At 36.7% G+C, this 16,625-nt stretch overlaps 1 protein-coding gene across 3 annotated transcripts in view; it reads right to left on the minus strand.

Annotated features, from left to right (window-relative positions):
- FAM172A (family with sequence similarity 172, member A) overlaps positions 1–16,625 on the minus strand; it is a 499,710-nt gene that overhangs the window by 165,931 nt on the left and 317,154 nt on the right. The window lies entirely within an intron of this gene.

The following is a 16,625-nucleotide window of genomic DNA, read 5'->3' on the forward strand; positions in this document are numbered from 1 at the left end:
CAGGCGCCCACCATGGCGCCCGGCTAATTTTTTGTATTTTTAGTAGAGACGGGGTTTCACCGTGGTCTCGATCTCCTGACCTTGTGATCCGCCCGCCTCGGCCTCCCAAAGTGCTGGGATTACAGGCGTGAGCCAACGCGCCCGGCCAAAAAAAAACAGCTTCTAAAAATAATAAAAAAAGATTTGCTTGGCTTGGAGATACTGATGAATTCATCAGTGGTCTGCCAGATAAAGAAATTAAAAGAGAAAATTTCTACATCAGAAGAACTGAAAAAAGGTTTTAATCTACTACACTAGTGGCCCTAATTTGGTGTAACAAATGTAAGAAAGCTTTGAAAATTACAGTTAAAATATCATAAATAGTAACCTTGCATTTCATAATAATGTTCTTTTTTTGCTTCAAGTGTCTTTTCTCCCTCTAAATTCTTTTATTGAAAAAAAGAACAATTTCTTTATCATTTGCTGTTAATTTCTATGAATTGTCTATCAAAAATATAATAGTGCACTTCAAAAAAGAGAATTCTGAATGGCGATGAAAGTGCATACAGAGAAAGAACATTGCACACCATGCTTATGATACCAAAGGATGCCTGTTGGCATTCTGAATTTAAAATGTCTCTCACTCTCTTAAATTTTTTTAAGCCCAGCATATGCACATGATGTCTCAATGAATACTACCTAATGGGAACCCAACTCACTGTTAATGCTACCTCACCAACACTTCTGCACCTCAACTCTTTGTGCCCTGTGTTTTCTGCTTATATAATGTAAAAATCTTAAAATCAATATTGGTTACCAACATTATAATATTACTGCAAAAATTTATCTTGCAATACCAATAATACCTTTCAAAGCATAAAATAATACTCTAAATTAATACTTCACATGAATTATTAAGTAGTATGCTACCTTCTTCTGGATTTTATTTTACAATAGATTCTAATTGGATCACACTGGCACTAGCATATAAAAGTTTAAACCAACATTAGATGATAAAACCCCAAATTCCACAATAGTGAATCCATCTGGCTTATGAAGAAATTATATGTCCTTATTCTCATTTTCTAAATAGTAACACTTTTAGAGATCTAGACCAATTGTTGCTGAAGTACAAAATAAGAACATGCTTTCTGGTATTCTAAGGATATGCTTGCGTTTTAAAATATTTGACCTGGATTTTGTTGTGGCTGTTGTTAACATATGCAGATTTACTTAAGACAGCATCTGAAGACGCTAAATCTTGAAAGCCATTTGTGAAATGAGATACAATGAAGTAATGAATTGGTGAGGAGTTAGTGTTAAAATAGAAAACCTGGGGATTCAAATTCTACAAGCTGGAAAAATACAGAGTTGTTAGAGGGACTACCAGAGGAAAATATCTGTAGTCTGTTTGTCTTTCTGGCTGACGTTTCATACAGTGGAAGTGATAACACGCAATTTATCATCACATCACATCGTCACATTATAATCCAATATGATACTTTCTTACACTGTTATAGCATTTTACACTTTAAAAATCACTTTCATATTTTATTATTACAGGTGGGGAATGGCCAAATTCCAGAAGATCTTAATGAAGAGCTGTGTACAAATTAACCCAGTAGCAAAGAATTTCCAACATCTGACTGTTTAGGATTAGTAGAATTGTGAATAAGTGAATATGTTAACAGTCTAACTTTCTGGACTATTTACCTCTGTTCCAGCCTTGCTGCAGCCTACTTTAGTAGTCCTGGAACTACTTGCAACTGCCATTTCTGTCCAGACCCTCTGCTTCTTGCATTTGTTAGTCTGGGTCACAGTGACTTAGTTACTTCTTCCACTGTGAATGAGCACTGATGAAAAATACCAGAGAGAGGCAATGGTGCAGGGAGACGGAATTGAGTTTGCTTAAGAGACAGACCTTAGATGAAATATAGCCAAAGCAAGGAATGAGTGGAAGCACAGCTGGGCAGGAAAAATCCTTCTATAATGTGGTCTGTAACAGAAGACCAATAGTCTGGAAAACGCTCTCTAAAAGGGAGAAAGCCATATCATCAAAGGCCTTCTCTATAACAATCTAAGGTGGACATGGCAGTATTTAATTAGGATCCGTTGATATGAACAACTTGAAATTCTTTGTAAAATGCTTTCTATATGGGCATATGAATATTTTTCTGAGGAGAAGATCTTTAACTTTCATGAGATTCTCAAAGGAAACTTAGTCTGTAAAAAAGATAAGACCATGTGATCTAAATGCCTCCATATATTCTTGAACAAATTATGAAATATCCAGTAAGAGATCCCTTTGAATAATTACCCTTAAGGTCAACATTCATTCCATTTTTGTTATAATATCTTCAGTATGGTATCAAGAGTTGGATAGAAGTGATGACAAATTTTGATACCTCAGACATCAACATCCTAAAGGTCCATGACTTAATAGGATATACATTGTAAAGTTACAATTAAAATTTGCTTTTATTTGTCTGTGTATAATATTTATTTTAATCTGAATAGCAGTTTCCAAATTTCAAAATAAAATACAAATTCTCATTTTACTCTCAAATAATATGGAAATGTATGCAAAACTTGTATTATTTTCCCTATTTGTGGATAAGTAAATTGAGACAGTTTAAGAAACTAGTTAAAGGGCACCCAGACACAAAGTGACAAAACCGTGACTTGACCATGGATATATGTCATGTTCTTTCATCTGTATTACACGAGGTCTACTTCTCAGTAATACATAACACTCTTACACAAATAAACTCATTTGATTAATTCCCTTTTCATATATACAGCATTTCATTCACTTGGACATTTTTTTAAATGGTAAAAAGATCCAGATCAGTAAGGAATGTTGAAATTCTAAAAATCATGCCAACATAGAAATCATCCAGGAGGAGAAACTGACAATAGCACTTTAAAATTATTACAGTTCTAAAATAAATAATGTCTAGGGTAAGAGGGAAAATTAGATATTCCTATAAATCATATTGATGATTTCAGCATTAATAAAAAAATGTGGCCCTGTTACTTGATAGTTTTGTTTGCTTAATTTACCCATTTATCCACTCTTAAGTGTTTTCACTTGAGCTTAAACATAATTAATCTGTTCTTTCCTTCACTATATGGCATGCTCCTAGTCTGACAAAAGTTTAAGCCACTAAATATCAAGTGCAGTACTTTGAACAGATTAAAAACATATGCCATCTGTATGCAAGTTCATATTATTATTAACATTGTTGATGGGGTTGAAATTGAGGGGGGGCAATCTTGTTTATCATTATTTTTTCTTCCAGAGTAAGAGTTAAAAAATTAACTCAGAGTGACAAGACGGGTGAGTTCATCTGAGTATAACAGGAGTATTTGGTGAGATGAAGACCAGAGGACCAAAGGGAGGTGTGGGAGGGCCAGAGGCAGCAGGGGTACCTCTGCTCCCTTCCACGTAAAGTGCGGGCCTTCCACAGGGCTGCTACCATTTCTCTCCAGAAACCCTGCAGATCTTTTCTGTCCACCTAATTTAACTCGCCATGCTTTCTCTAAGGTCCTCAAATGATGTTCCTGCCCACTGTCTTCACAGATACCTGGCCAAATCCAAATGCTTCATGTCATCTAAAGCATTCCTCAATTTCCTTTTTGTGCTTACAAACTATTTTAGCATTTCTCTGGATTTCATTTCTTCCAGAACTCTATCATAAATGACTTTCTGCAAAGGAAAACACAAAGATTCCTTTATTTTTGCCAAATTGAATTATGATTTAATTTAATTTAAACTGAATTGAGGTAGAGAGATGCCTTAATTTACTTTGAAGGCATGGAGATGTTGATGTTATGGGGATGCTCGGCCATGAAGTCTTTGGCATATCTCTAATCCAGGGCCTTGGGTTATGGGAATTGTAAATCCAACCCAATTCAATCTCCCAACCTAAAGGAGAAAGAAACTCTAAATTAGGTTGGCTTTATCCTAACCTAAAAGAAGTTGATGCATAATCGTTTTCCTGTGTTTGTAGCCTGGCAGCCATGACACTCAGAATAATTACTTCTCCTTGTATTTTGAAGTCCAAGGAAATTTCCAAAAGAGCCAGTGTGGGTTGGGGTAGGGATGTGTATATGTCCATGCAGACCCATAGCTATGTTTGGATATATCATATGTTTTAAACATGTTTTTGAAAAACTATTTTAAAGTCTTCCATCAGCAAAAGCTATTACTTTCTTTTTAAATTATGACATGTGTTACACATATGTACTGTGAGGGTTACGGCATGTGAATTACTTGTACAGGAAATAATTTTCTGAGAAGAAAATCAGATAACACATATTTGCATCAGATTAGGATCTGACACTACTGTACATTTATAAATCCAAGGATCATTACTACCATATGAGCATGAATGAATCATCACTCCAGTTAATAGCACAGTTGAGGTTTGAGATGCCTTTAAAAAAAAATACATGTATATAAATAGATTAGCTCCCCCTAGAGCTCCTCAAGTTAAAATTTCAGATTAAGTTGTTTCAAAGGCTTGAAAAGTATAAAATGCTGCTACCTTTTCACACTTTCATTATGCAGATCAAAATTGCATTCAGTGCTTCTACTTGAGTGCAGTTTTCATGTGGTTTAATAGACTATAATATTTCATCACAAACCTCTCCTATCACTTTACATTTCTGCCTGCATATTCCCCATTTCATGGTACTCTGCCCTGTGCTATCCAAGCCCACCTGGTTACAAGTGTGCCCTGTACCATGACGACTTATCAGCTAACTCTAGGTTTGGCAGTCTTTTCTGTTAGGGTCAGAGACTACTTTGTATTCTTCTTCCTGAAGATTCTTTTGGGCAAGTCTATCCCAACAGAATGCTACTAACACCATCTTTGATGTAACACTAAAACCTTGATTCTGTTACCTAAGGCACTAGCACCTCTAGTGATTATAATGAAATACACACACTTCGGTAGATATAATGTGAAGACCAAACTGCCCAGCAGGAAATTCAGATGAGTATGACATTCAACTCTCCTGTTACTTGCAGTTCACACCTCTAATCTGCATTCACAATTTCTATTTTCAAAGTAGAAGCTTCGGAAATTAAGTGCGATAGTTAAATTCAAGGACGGTGGAGTCAGATTCTCTGGGTTCAAGTTCATGCTCTGCCACTTCTAGCAATGATACTTTGAGTAAATTATTTTTCTGTACTTCAGTTTTGTCAGGTGAATGTCATGGGAGATGATAAATCCATGTAAGTCATAGGATTATTTTGGGTATTAAATGAACAAACTGTAAAGCAATTAGCAGAGGACATGGCACACAGTACACAATTATAACAGGTCATCCCACAAAAATATGCAATGTAAACTACTCCAAATCTTTAAAAAGTGCATTATCCTCACTCATATAGAGGAAGCTAACAGAAGTATAGTTTATAAATGCACTTAATGACAAATATTACTTTAAAAAAGGCACAGGCCCACAAAGAAAATATGTACAAAGGGCTACTTTTTCCTTTGATTATGCGGTGTAAGACTTCTATAACTGCATGGCTAAGAAGCACTAAGACCTGATGATTGTGTGTATTTAAAATCCTGTCATCGGCATACTAGACCAGTCATATCACCATGCACTTGACAATGAAAACGGAATTGGTGAAGCAATACTGTGGTAGTTCTACTTTCCTCCCACCAGTTAACCCTTTCAGAATAGCTTGAGCTGGCAAGGAAGCATGAAGCCACGGCTCAGCAGTGCCACGCCGGGGGAAAGAGTCCCTTTACCACCTTGTTTTCTACATAGAGGTGGTGTAAATGACTATTTTTTTAAAAAAAAGATAATCACAGAGATATAGAGTATGTCCAGAGGAAGGCAGTATAGTGTTATAGTTAAAAGCATGTATAGGCTTTAGAATTAGATGTGCTTAGATTTTTATTTTTGGTTAATCATTGTAAGAACACCCAAATGAGAATAATACCAGTAGTCTCTTCATAGGACTGCCGAAGCATAAAGGAGATAAGGCATGTAAGAAATCAATAATGTCAGTTATTATTATTACCTTGACATTCATCTCTGATTTCTAAAATGTACCTTTTAGATGTGGTATCTATGTACTCTTCAGTGACATCAAAATTCATACTGATAGGATAGCAGTTTTGAAGTATCATATAGCTTCTACTACCATCTCCACCCCTACTTCCCCGATTTTGTAAAGTGATTTGGGCTTGCTTAAATATTTTAAAGGAAATAATTAAATATAAATAAGATGACTATAGATTCCAGTTTGCTCAGAACAGTCTTGGCTTATGACTATTAAACTGGCATAATTAATAATAGTATCTCCTTTCCCTGTTACAGTGCTCTGGTTTGAATGGGAAATAATTTGGTCATCGTATATATAACACGATGTTGAATGCTACCCTGGTAAACAGGTAAGGCTTATAAAGTTTCCTTCTGTTCAATGCTTAGCAATTTAAGCATATACCCCAAACCTATACAACTGTCTAAAAATAACGATGTAGGAAAACACACAAGAGGGATTTCAAAAGGTTTCTAGGTCCAAAATTTAAGAGCAAGCCTTAGCACTGTGCTGAGCCCTTCACAGATGGACAAGCAGTCTCACACCCTGGTTAGGTAAACATGGCCAGCTGGATCTCCACTGTAGCAACAGGATAAGACAACATTCTCTTTTCCTGTGCTTTGAAGCCCTAGCTTCAATTCTTGCAACCTTTGTTTAATTTCAGGAAGGAAAAGGCTCTCCATAGGCAAGAACACCAAGGGATAGGGTATGTAAACTGAAACTTCTTGGGTCACATGCATTTATGAAGATAAGTCTCCAGCCACCAGTTAGGGAAAGGCAAGTTATGATTTATTATTGCAGGCAGCCAGAAGAGAGCAGTAATAACTTCCTTTTCCTTTCCTGCCTAGACCATGCTGCCACGTGCAAGCTCCCTCAACAACAAAAAAAGCATGTGTAAGATAGGTTTAAAATAAAAAGGAAAAAAAAAAAAAAAAAAACAAACATTAAGTGATTGACAATCTGGGAGTTGAGAAAGAAGACAAATGCTCTACAAAATACATGATGTGGTGTGGTTCGGGATGGGGAGAGGAAGGCGACTGACTGTTTGAAAAACTTGCTCTACCAATCAAGAAAACAGCTAGTGTCTATTATGTAAGAGACAAGTTAATTGTAAGGAAAAAGTAAAAGGGGTCACTTGCCTAATAAGAAAATAGGATAAGTGATCATCATGTTGACTTGTATGATTAAAACATTTTATTATGTAATATGACTGACCAGAGTAGGCAAGATGTTATAAAACACAGATTTAAAAGTTACAATGAATATACGTGAAGTAGATACAGTATAAAAGTGTAAGTTAGGACTAAACATTGTCAAACCAAAAAACTAAGGCAGGCTCAGCGAAGGAGACATTTAAATGGTGACATAGTCTTATATGGAATAGTGAGAAAATTTATCAAAATTTTATGAAAAAAAATTTAGGTAATAGATTATAACTATAAAGCAGACGAAGGCATGATCTCTGACCTCTGGGTAGAACTCACATTTTAGGAAAGAAGGCAGGTTAGATACATTCCATAGGGACCCTTCATATTCTGAGTATTTATATACAGATTATTTCATTAGATAGAACAATTCCTTTTTAAGTACACAGGTTGGTAGCTGAAGGATTATGCACCTGTTTTATGGATGAGAAACTGATGCCTAGAGAGAGTAAGTGACCCACGCATACCACGTTCACATAATGTGAATGGTGGCATAGGCAGATTTTTTATTTTTATTTTTAAGAGACAGAGTCTTGCTCTGTCACCCAAGCTGAAGTGCAGTGGTAGGATCATAGCTTACTGTAACTTTAAACTCCTGGGCTCAAGTGATCCTCCTGCCTCGATCTACTGAGTGGTTAGAACTACAGGCGTACGCCACCACTTCTGGCTACATTTTTTTTTTTTTTTTTTTTGTAGAAACAAGGGCTCCCTATGTTGCCCAGGCTTGTCTTGAACTCCTGGCCTCAGGCAATCCTCCCATCTTGGCCTCCTAAAGCCCTGGGATTACAAGTGTGAGTCACTGCATGCAGCGTACCTTTTAACTCCAGATCCCGTCTTTGTACCATGGCTATTTGTACATAATATCCTGTATTTTTTTCTTCTGAAATACTTATAAAACCAGTAAGGATTTGTCTGCCCTCATGTAGGCTCCATGAGGACAAAACCATATTTGTTAACACCACATTCTCATTCCCTGCACAATGACTGGCACATAACAGGTGCTCAAAATTATTTGCAGACTGATGAAAGTTTACAGAAATGGAATAGATAAGGGAAGGTGATGGTTAGGAAGCCAGAGTAATGTCTGGTTTCATGTTATTTAGAAAGGACTTACATCACAGGTTGGGTTTCCAGGAAAGACTCTAAGACAGTGTTTAGCATGCAGAATATCAAGGTATGTCCTTACAATCAACATCTGAAGAAGGGAGGGGAATGAGGCAAGAATGAACAGAGAGGTAAATCAAGGTTACATGCAGGTCCCATTACAGACTTGCATAACTCCTGGGAGCTCAGAACTCAAAATGGCCCTTCAGAGTTGTTCCAAGTTGGGTCTAGATGGCATGGCCTTTAATCTACCACACTGTTCTTTGAGTATGAGCACCAAAGTGGCTGACGCAATCTCTGATGGGACTGACAGCTGAAGGATGTCTGCTGAGAGCACTCCCAAGGGCTGAGGCAGTAAGTCCTTTATTGAAGGTGTAACTGAGTAGTGCCTCACAGTGTCTACCACAGGCCATAACAGAAATTATAGCACTTGTTTACCCTACTTTCAAATCTGTGTCTTTGATGAATTGGGTTAATTCGAAAACCTTGTCTTCAAGCTCTGAAGTTCTTTCTTCTGCTTGTTTGATTCTATTGCTGAGATTTTCCAGTGCATTTTGCATTTCTCTAAGTGTGTCCTTGATTTCCAGAAGTTGTAATTGTTTTTAATTCATATTATATATTTCACAGAAGAACTTTCCTTTCATATCCTGTATCATGTGCTTGATTTTTAAAAATTGAACTTCACCTTTCTCTGGTGCCTCCTTGATTAGCTTAATAATTGACTTTCTGAATTCTTTTTCTGGTAATTCAGAGATTTCATCTTGGTTTGGATCCATTGCTGGTGAGCTGGAATGATCTCTTGGGGATGTTAAAGAACCGTGTTTTGTCTTATTACCAGAGATGTTTTTCCAGTTCCTTCTCATTTGGATAGACTATGTCCAAATCTGGGATTCAAGGACTGCCATTCAGATTCTTTTGTCCCACAGGGTGCTCCCTTGATGTGGTGTTCTCCTGCTTTCCCTAAGAATGGGGCTTCCTGAGAGCCGGACTGTAGTTGCTTTTGCTCTTCTGGGTTTAGACACCCAGCAGAGCTACTGGGCTCTGGTTGGTACTGGGCAGTGTCTCCAAAGAGTCCTGATATGATCCATCTTCAGGTCTTGCAGTTACAAATACCAGCACCTAGTCCGGTGGAGGTAGCAAGTGAGTGAAGTGGACTCTGTGAGGGTTCTTGGTTGTGTTTTTGTTTAGTGTGCTGCTTTTGTGTTGGTTGGCCTCCAGTCAGGAGGTGGCACTTTCAAGAGGGCATCAGCTGTGGTTCTACAGGCAGGATCCAAACTTGCCCTAGGGACACCTGGTTAAGTATTCAGATTTCTCAGGTGGTGGGCAGGTCCATAGAGCTCCCAAGAGATTATGACCTTTGTCTTTGGCTACCAGGGCGGGTAGAGAAAGACCACCAGGTGGGGGTAGGGATATGTGTGTCTGAGCTCAGTCTCTCCTCCGGCAAGCTTGCTGTGGCTGCTGTCGGGGGTGGGGCTGTGGTTCCCAGTCCAGTGAAGGAATATTCACCTCTGCTGAATCATACAGTTTGCCAGGAAAGTGGGGGAAAGCCGGCAGTCACAGGCCTCACCCTGCTCCCATGCAGCCCACAGTCCTAAAAGCCAGTCTTACTCCCACCATGCCCCACAACAGCACTAAGTCTATTTTTAGGCAGCCGGTGACCAGGGCTGAGAACTTGACCCAGACCATGAGCCTCTCTGTTGAGAAGGCAGGCAGACTCACAGTTTTTCAGCATCTCAGGGAGCCTGCAGCAGTGATTCAGTTCCTTCAGAGGGTCTGCTGATTCTCTTGGTTTTCTTGGTATGTTCCTGTGGTAGTTCTTGGAGCCTACGTTCATGATGTAAGCCTCCACACACTGCTCTGTCTATCCGAGTGGGAGCTGCATACTAGTCCTGCTCCCATCTGCCATCTTAATCCTCTACATTCAAATCTAAATTTTCCTTCCAACCTGCTAACACCCCATTGTCTTATTCATGTACTCGAGAACACATTATGATTTGACTCACTAATAGCTAAGAGATCAAGTAGATTTTTCTTAGATCTCAGATTTTAGACCTTTTACACACTGATACCATATTAACCCACTAAATGTTGGATTATGAAGAGAAAAACACAGAGCTAAAGAATGTGAAGTCTGCTTTCAGAAGACTATTGAAAAGCAAAAAAAAAAAAAAAAAAAAAATCAAATTCACAAATTTCAAAAATTATCCTATAAATCCAGTGGGGAATGACTGGATTTTCCAAATTTCAAATGAAATGTATATGTCAGATAAAGCAAGTTATACTTGTGATTTCAAAACTAAATGCATCTAAGTGCAAAGTAACCCAAATTTCAAATAAAGTATGCAATCATCACTACTTAGCATCTGGCATAATATGCTCAAACCTGATGGTGTTGGTAGGAGAAAGAAGGGTTAAGTATGGACAGAGAGGTTTCACTGTAAAAGTAGCAAGACGGCTTTTCAAATCTCAACCTTTATCCCTATGATACACAGAAGATAAAGACTGTGCTACATAAATTTGGGGACTAAAGACAGTTGAGATTTTGATTCTTTTCCAATTTTAGTTGGTTTATGCCCTCAAATGTTTCTAAGTTTTTGCCTCTGGAAATTCAGGGTAATCTTCATTTGATCACATTTTTTCAATGTCAGCTCAGGTTTATGGAGCTGAAATGGTGTAGCACTAATGTGATTGGCCTAGATGGTGGGGGGTGGTTCTTGACCAGTTCAATAAAAACCATCTAAATGTTCATAAGACAGGATGTGTTAATCAACTGTGGGTTATTACAGCTGCCAGATACTGGGAGAGGTTGACACCCATCTGTAAATGAGAAAGTGACATCATTATAATAAGTCACAGGCTTTCTACATTGTTTGAAAATATTTGAACGAGGATCTCCAGATGGCTCTTCTACCTAGGAACTTATGCTAAATATCTGAAACTTCTGTTCCCTGCAAGTGAATACTGTTACTTGAAGAAACTTCGATTCAACTAACTTTTAAGGGCTGTTTAAATGCACATTTCCCAACCAACAAATATGGAACAATTCTTTAAGTTGGGATTTTAAAATCTGACTTGAATTACATGTTGGAGACATTTTTCTTATGAAGGCATATCTCACATTTCTGAAATAAGAGAGTCTGCAGAAATAAATGGCTTGAAAGGTTTATTTGAGATAGGATTTTTAGGGATTGTACTTACTGCACAAAACCATATAAACACTGGGTGGAAGAAAAGATAGGACTGAACTGAAAATAGTTACTTACCTCTATGTATACGGCTGCATCTTCCTTTCACAGATAGAGAACATGTATATACACTACATGTAACAAAAGAACACTTCTGAGTTGATATACTAGTGAACCATAAACAGTCCACTATACAACAAGTGTCCTCTATCAATATCCACCCTAATGGAAAACACTGGAGTAGCACTTCAGATCACTAACAGGAAGAGGAAAACTCTGAAACCCGTCATTTAGACATCTGACAGCTATGATGCATGAGTGCATTGAAAAATTTACACTGAGGAAGCGTTTATGTAGGAGTGAAGGTGAATTATTCTCTAGGCTACTTTTAAAAATTCCATTTTCTTTCATGTGTCTATTCCTTAGCACTTCTTTGGAGGACATTCCATCAGTTGAGTCAATGATTCAGGGTCTCTATTCTATTATCATTAAGTAGTGCCTCAATTTCATGAGTATGAAATAATTCAAACAGCAAGATTCTAAAATAAATATACTTAGGGAGCACAGTACAGAGTGTTTAATAAGCATCAGTATTTGTTATGGTAGGAGGCAGAATTTTTGTTACCTCCCTTTTGTTAAGTAGCCAATATGAAATTCTATAAAATGGCAAATATATAAAAGAGTCAGTAGTTCACTAATTTAGAAAGTCAATTATGTGTCACTGTTTCATATCAGGTTAATTACTTCATTTACATTTTCAGAATTTTAAAGTAGTGCCTGAAAGGTGACAGACTGACAGGACTACACACTGCAATTCTTAAACTATTTTACTGAGTGTTAATAATATAAAAGGCAATATACAAAACAGAATTACACACAGGTTTTATCTAAGGCGATTATAAGTGAAATAGACATGGCACCGAAATGGGAGAACAAGAGAGGTGTTTTCAGAAAAATTTTACTGAAGACGTACAGTACAAGGGAAGTGATAAATTGCTAGATAGCTTCTATATTGTTCTTTTAGGCATGTATGTATGAAAGGATGGCGGTTAAATATCAACAAAACATCAATGTGTCTGAAGGGAGGAGAGTGACTGACATTTGAGAGAAGTCAAAAGAAGAAATCTAGATTGAAAAAGAATAAAAGTGACTCCTTGAGAGGAATATTTATTGTAATCAGAAATACAATAAAAGGAGATACTACCACAGTCACAGCACAAAAGAAGACTATGCATAGGAATGAGGAACAAATGTTGAGTTTCCATAGTTCTGATTCCTTACCCACTTTCATAAGATCCCAACCTGCCACTCCTTATTGTGGGTGTCATGATGAAATCTACCATACTACTTTCTGTCACTAAGTTGTCAGGAAAAGCAAGGCTTCCCTAAGTCTGTCTCTTCCCACACAACCACCAGCACATACTATGATCTATTAGTCCGCTTTCTCCTCAAACAAAAAAGGACAATAAACTCACTGCTGAATTTTCCAGTAATTCAATTAAATGTTTCCAGAAGGTAATTGATCCCACTTTTTATTCAGTCTGTGAGTGGGTGGGTTAGACTCTACTGCCTTAAGATTTACATTCTCATAGTTATAAATACAGTGCAATCATATCTCCTATGGCCTTTTATATAAAAGTGAATTTATAAGTAACACCATGGTTTACTGAAACCATTTAAATATTATTTATAATGATGGCATGGCTCCACCAGTACCATCACATAGAAGAAAAGAATGAAAAATTGCCAAGGACATTAGAAATTATCCAGTCCAATTGCTTTTTGTACGGACGAGAAAACAGGTAAAGCGACTTAGGTGTCACCTGTGGGATAACACCAATATCAAACTCCAAGTTCCACAACTGATAATGCCTCTCCTTCACTCTATGCTACAGTGCACTACCTAAGAGCACATATGCCTTAGTTCCTTGATACTATATCCTAGCACTTTCCTTCCTTGTAATACTACAGGCTCCAAAGTGATTTACTTTTATCTAACTCTTGGGTTGACAGGCCACCAAGGTGGTTTGTACACATAAACTGCTTTAATTCCATGGACTGAATGGCTGTTGTTTTATTCTTTTTCCGATCAATTTGGCAGGTCAAGTCAGTCAAACTGGTTTCTTCATGTAGATACTGCCTTACTATGGAAATGAATGTGGAAACATTCATCTTTGTCAGAAATTATGTCAAATTATTCAAATTTATTGGTGAATTACAGCAAACATCCCAGCTGATGAACATCTCAGTCATATGTTTTTTAGAGAACACTTATGCTCCTGAAAAGATAACATTACAATGAGCTTTCCCATTCTGAATCAAAGATGTTTGGATACAGAATGGGGTCTGTTATTCAAGACAATAACTTATTTCAATCATAAAAATTACAAGGATATCCAGAACTGTAAGTATTAAAATGTATCCCTTTAGATAGTGTTGTTGTTACTTTCTTTCCCCCTCTTCTTGTTATGGTCCTCTTTCGAGACTCTTAGGAAGCTGTCTCTAAGACCCTTTCTGTCAGTTTCCATCTTTTCTATAGACATACTACAGCCTTCACATTAAGACTGCTTCTCTAGCTTGAGGTAATAAACGATTAGCTATAGCACAATGGTATGATGTTCATGTTATTCTTTGCTGTACTACACCTAGCCAATGTCTCAAAAATTAATGCAAGTATATCAGGATCTGAAATTAACTTTTTATAGCCAAAAGCAACATCCTGCTAGGAGGAGAAAAACCTATTATAAATGGGCTGGCATCTGATTGTTTGTATATGGTTAGTACCAGGAAACTAACATTTCAAATTATAAAGTGTTGAATATAACAAAAGCTGCCCCATATTGATTAATCATTGTTTTGTTTATGAACTGATAAGGTCTAACTAGGTAGTATCTATTATTAGTAAGTGACAGATCTATTATTAAAGATCTGAGATGAACCTAAATTGGCTAATGCTTTTATGTTATTATATAGAAATAATTTTAAAAAATACCAGGATGAAAAATAACAGCATTTCTCCCTGAACTGTATATTATCTTGGGAAATATTTTTTTCCAGGTAATTATTTAAAACTAGTCACTAAAAATATATTAAAAAGTATATGTTATTCAGCAAGCACTATCAAAAAATCACTTTGAAAAATAAGAACAGAAAAAATCAACCTAGGATAATGCACATATCTATTTCTCTTTGAAAAATTTTAAATAATTTCTAATTAAAGTACATATTTAGTAGAAATCAATTTAATGTGCTACAAAGCAAAGGTATTCAAAAATTGTATTTAAAACTGCCCATGTGTTTATACTCAGTTATTTTACTGGTGTTCAGACCAAGCTTGACTATAATGGCAATCTTTTTTGTCCCTTTTCAGTCAGGATATAAAACATATGCTGCGAAAACTTTAAAATCTGCAAGACTACTTTATTCAAATTACTCATGTTAAAAATCAATACCTTCAGCTAATAAAAATAGGGCATGATTTAACTGCATATTTTCTCCCTCTCTCTCTCTCTCTCTCTCACACACACACACACACACACACACACACACACACACACACACACAGATACAGCTGTAAGTCTAGAGAAGAAGGATATACAATTTTATCAGTTCTGGAGTGTTTAATTAATTAGGAGAACGGTGTAAAATAGTTGTCTATATTCCTTAGGCTACTGATTGCTTTCTACATTTGGAAGATGGGGGGCAAGAAGGGAGAGGAGGGAGAGAGTTTTATTTTAAAAGCACATATTAAAACAAAAATGTTATTAATGTCCTTAGAGATTACAGGTGGTGCTATAGATTGAAACATGAATATTTAGGCTTAGGATGGACACTAAGATTCTAAAAAATAGAGCAAATCTTTATATTTTAAAAAGATTTCAAGCTATAATTATCGATTGAAAATGTTTAGTTAATTACATTGTCACTTGATTTTCAACTAGTAGCCACAGCTCTAATCTATAAATAATTAGGAATGGTAGCACAACAATTTTTCTCTATTTCATTTTTAAGCGATCAGCTGAAATAGAGAATGAAATGCAATCTTTGATGTAGTTTTAAAAGACTTTAAGTTACTTTTGAACTAGGAACATGTGAAAAATTACAAATAGGATCACTGACAGTAATTTTTATAAGTAAAAAGGTACAAATTATTGCTATTTGTGCTCTTCATTCTTAATCCTTTGCTTATCTTTCTTTTGACCTTTATCTAAATGAATCACACTAACTCTTGAATGCTTTCTCTCACTTGATTTCTAAAGCTGTTCATCACACTTGCTGGCTAGAAGCACAGCTGGCAAGGGATCTAAGCCTCATCACTGGGCAAACTTGCCCTTCTGGTTTTGCCAAGAATGACATTTCCAATGGAAGAAAAAGTTACTGTATGGGACACTGGATACTCTATTTATTTGTGAGAACCAATAGCTCCAACCCCCTTTGTTAGCACTACATATAGGCATTAGAAATAAAACCAAAATAACAAAGGATCAAACAGCCTAGAGTTCTCTAAATTCAATTGTTAATTAAAGTGAGAGCACAGAAATCAGCTGAGTATTTTTACTCATTTCCTGAAGAAAGATGCAACCAAGGATAAGCAGTGCCCCCTAGTGTCAATAACCACAGACAATAAAAGCTAGAGAAAAGTTGCTAATGTTAGCTGAACTAAATTATTAAAAATGTATGTATGTAATACATGATAAATACATCATTATTCAAATTTTAGACTTTACATGTATATAAAAGCACACCCACATCATTTATTTAATACTGACTTGCTCAGGAATGTGTGCATGTGAGGGCACATGCACACACACTGTACACAGACTGACATGGCCAAGATGTCTTTAATGTTCCGGGCAGCTCAGAAAAAAAATTCCACCCAGCACAGCAGGCCATGCATGAAGCGGGTGTCAGCAAGCCCCGCAGAATCACTCACTGTGAAGACATCTAATAGGAACTGCTGAATACACAATACAGGCAGCATGGCCTGAATGGCTAAAGTGGAATGGCCAGACCGAAGTCTGAAGGTTTTCAAATCCACCCAAAATTGTAATTAAACCGGTAAAGAATTTTTTGACATTTTCTCTT

The sequence above is a fragment of the Colobus angolensis genome, unplaced genomic scaffold (assembly GCF_000951035.1).
Source record: "Colobus angolensis palliatus isolate OR3802 unplaced genomic scaffold, Cang.pa_1.0 Scaffold23, whole genome shotgun sequence".
In the NCBI taxonomy this organism is placed as follows: Eukaryota; Metazoa; Chordata; class Mammalia; order Primates; family Cercopithecidae; genus Colobus; species Colobus angolensis.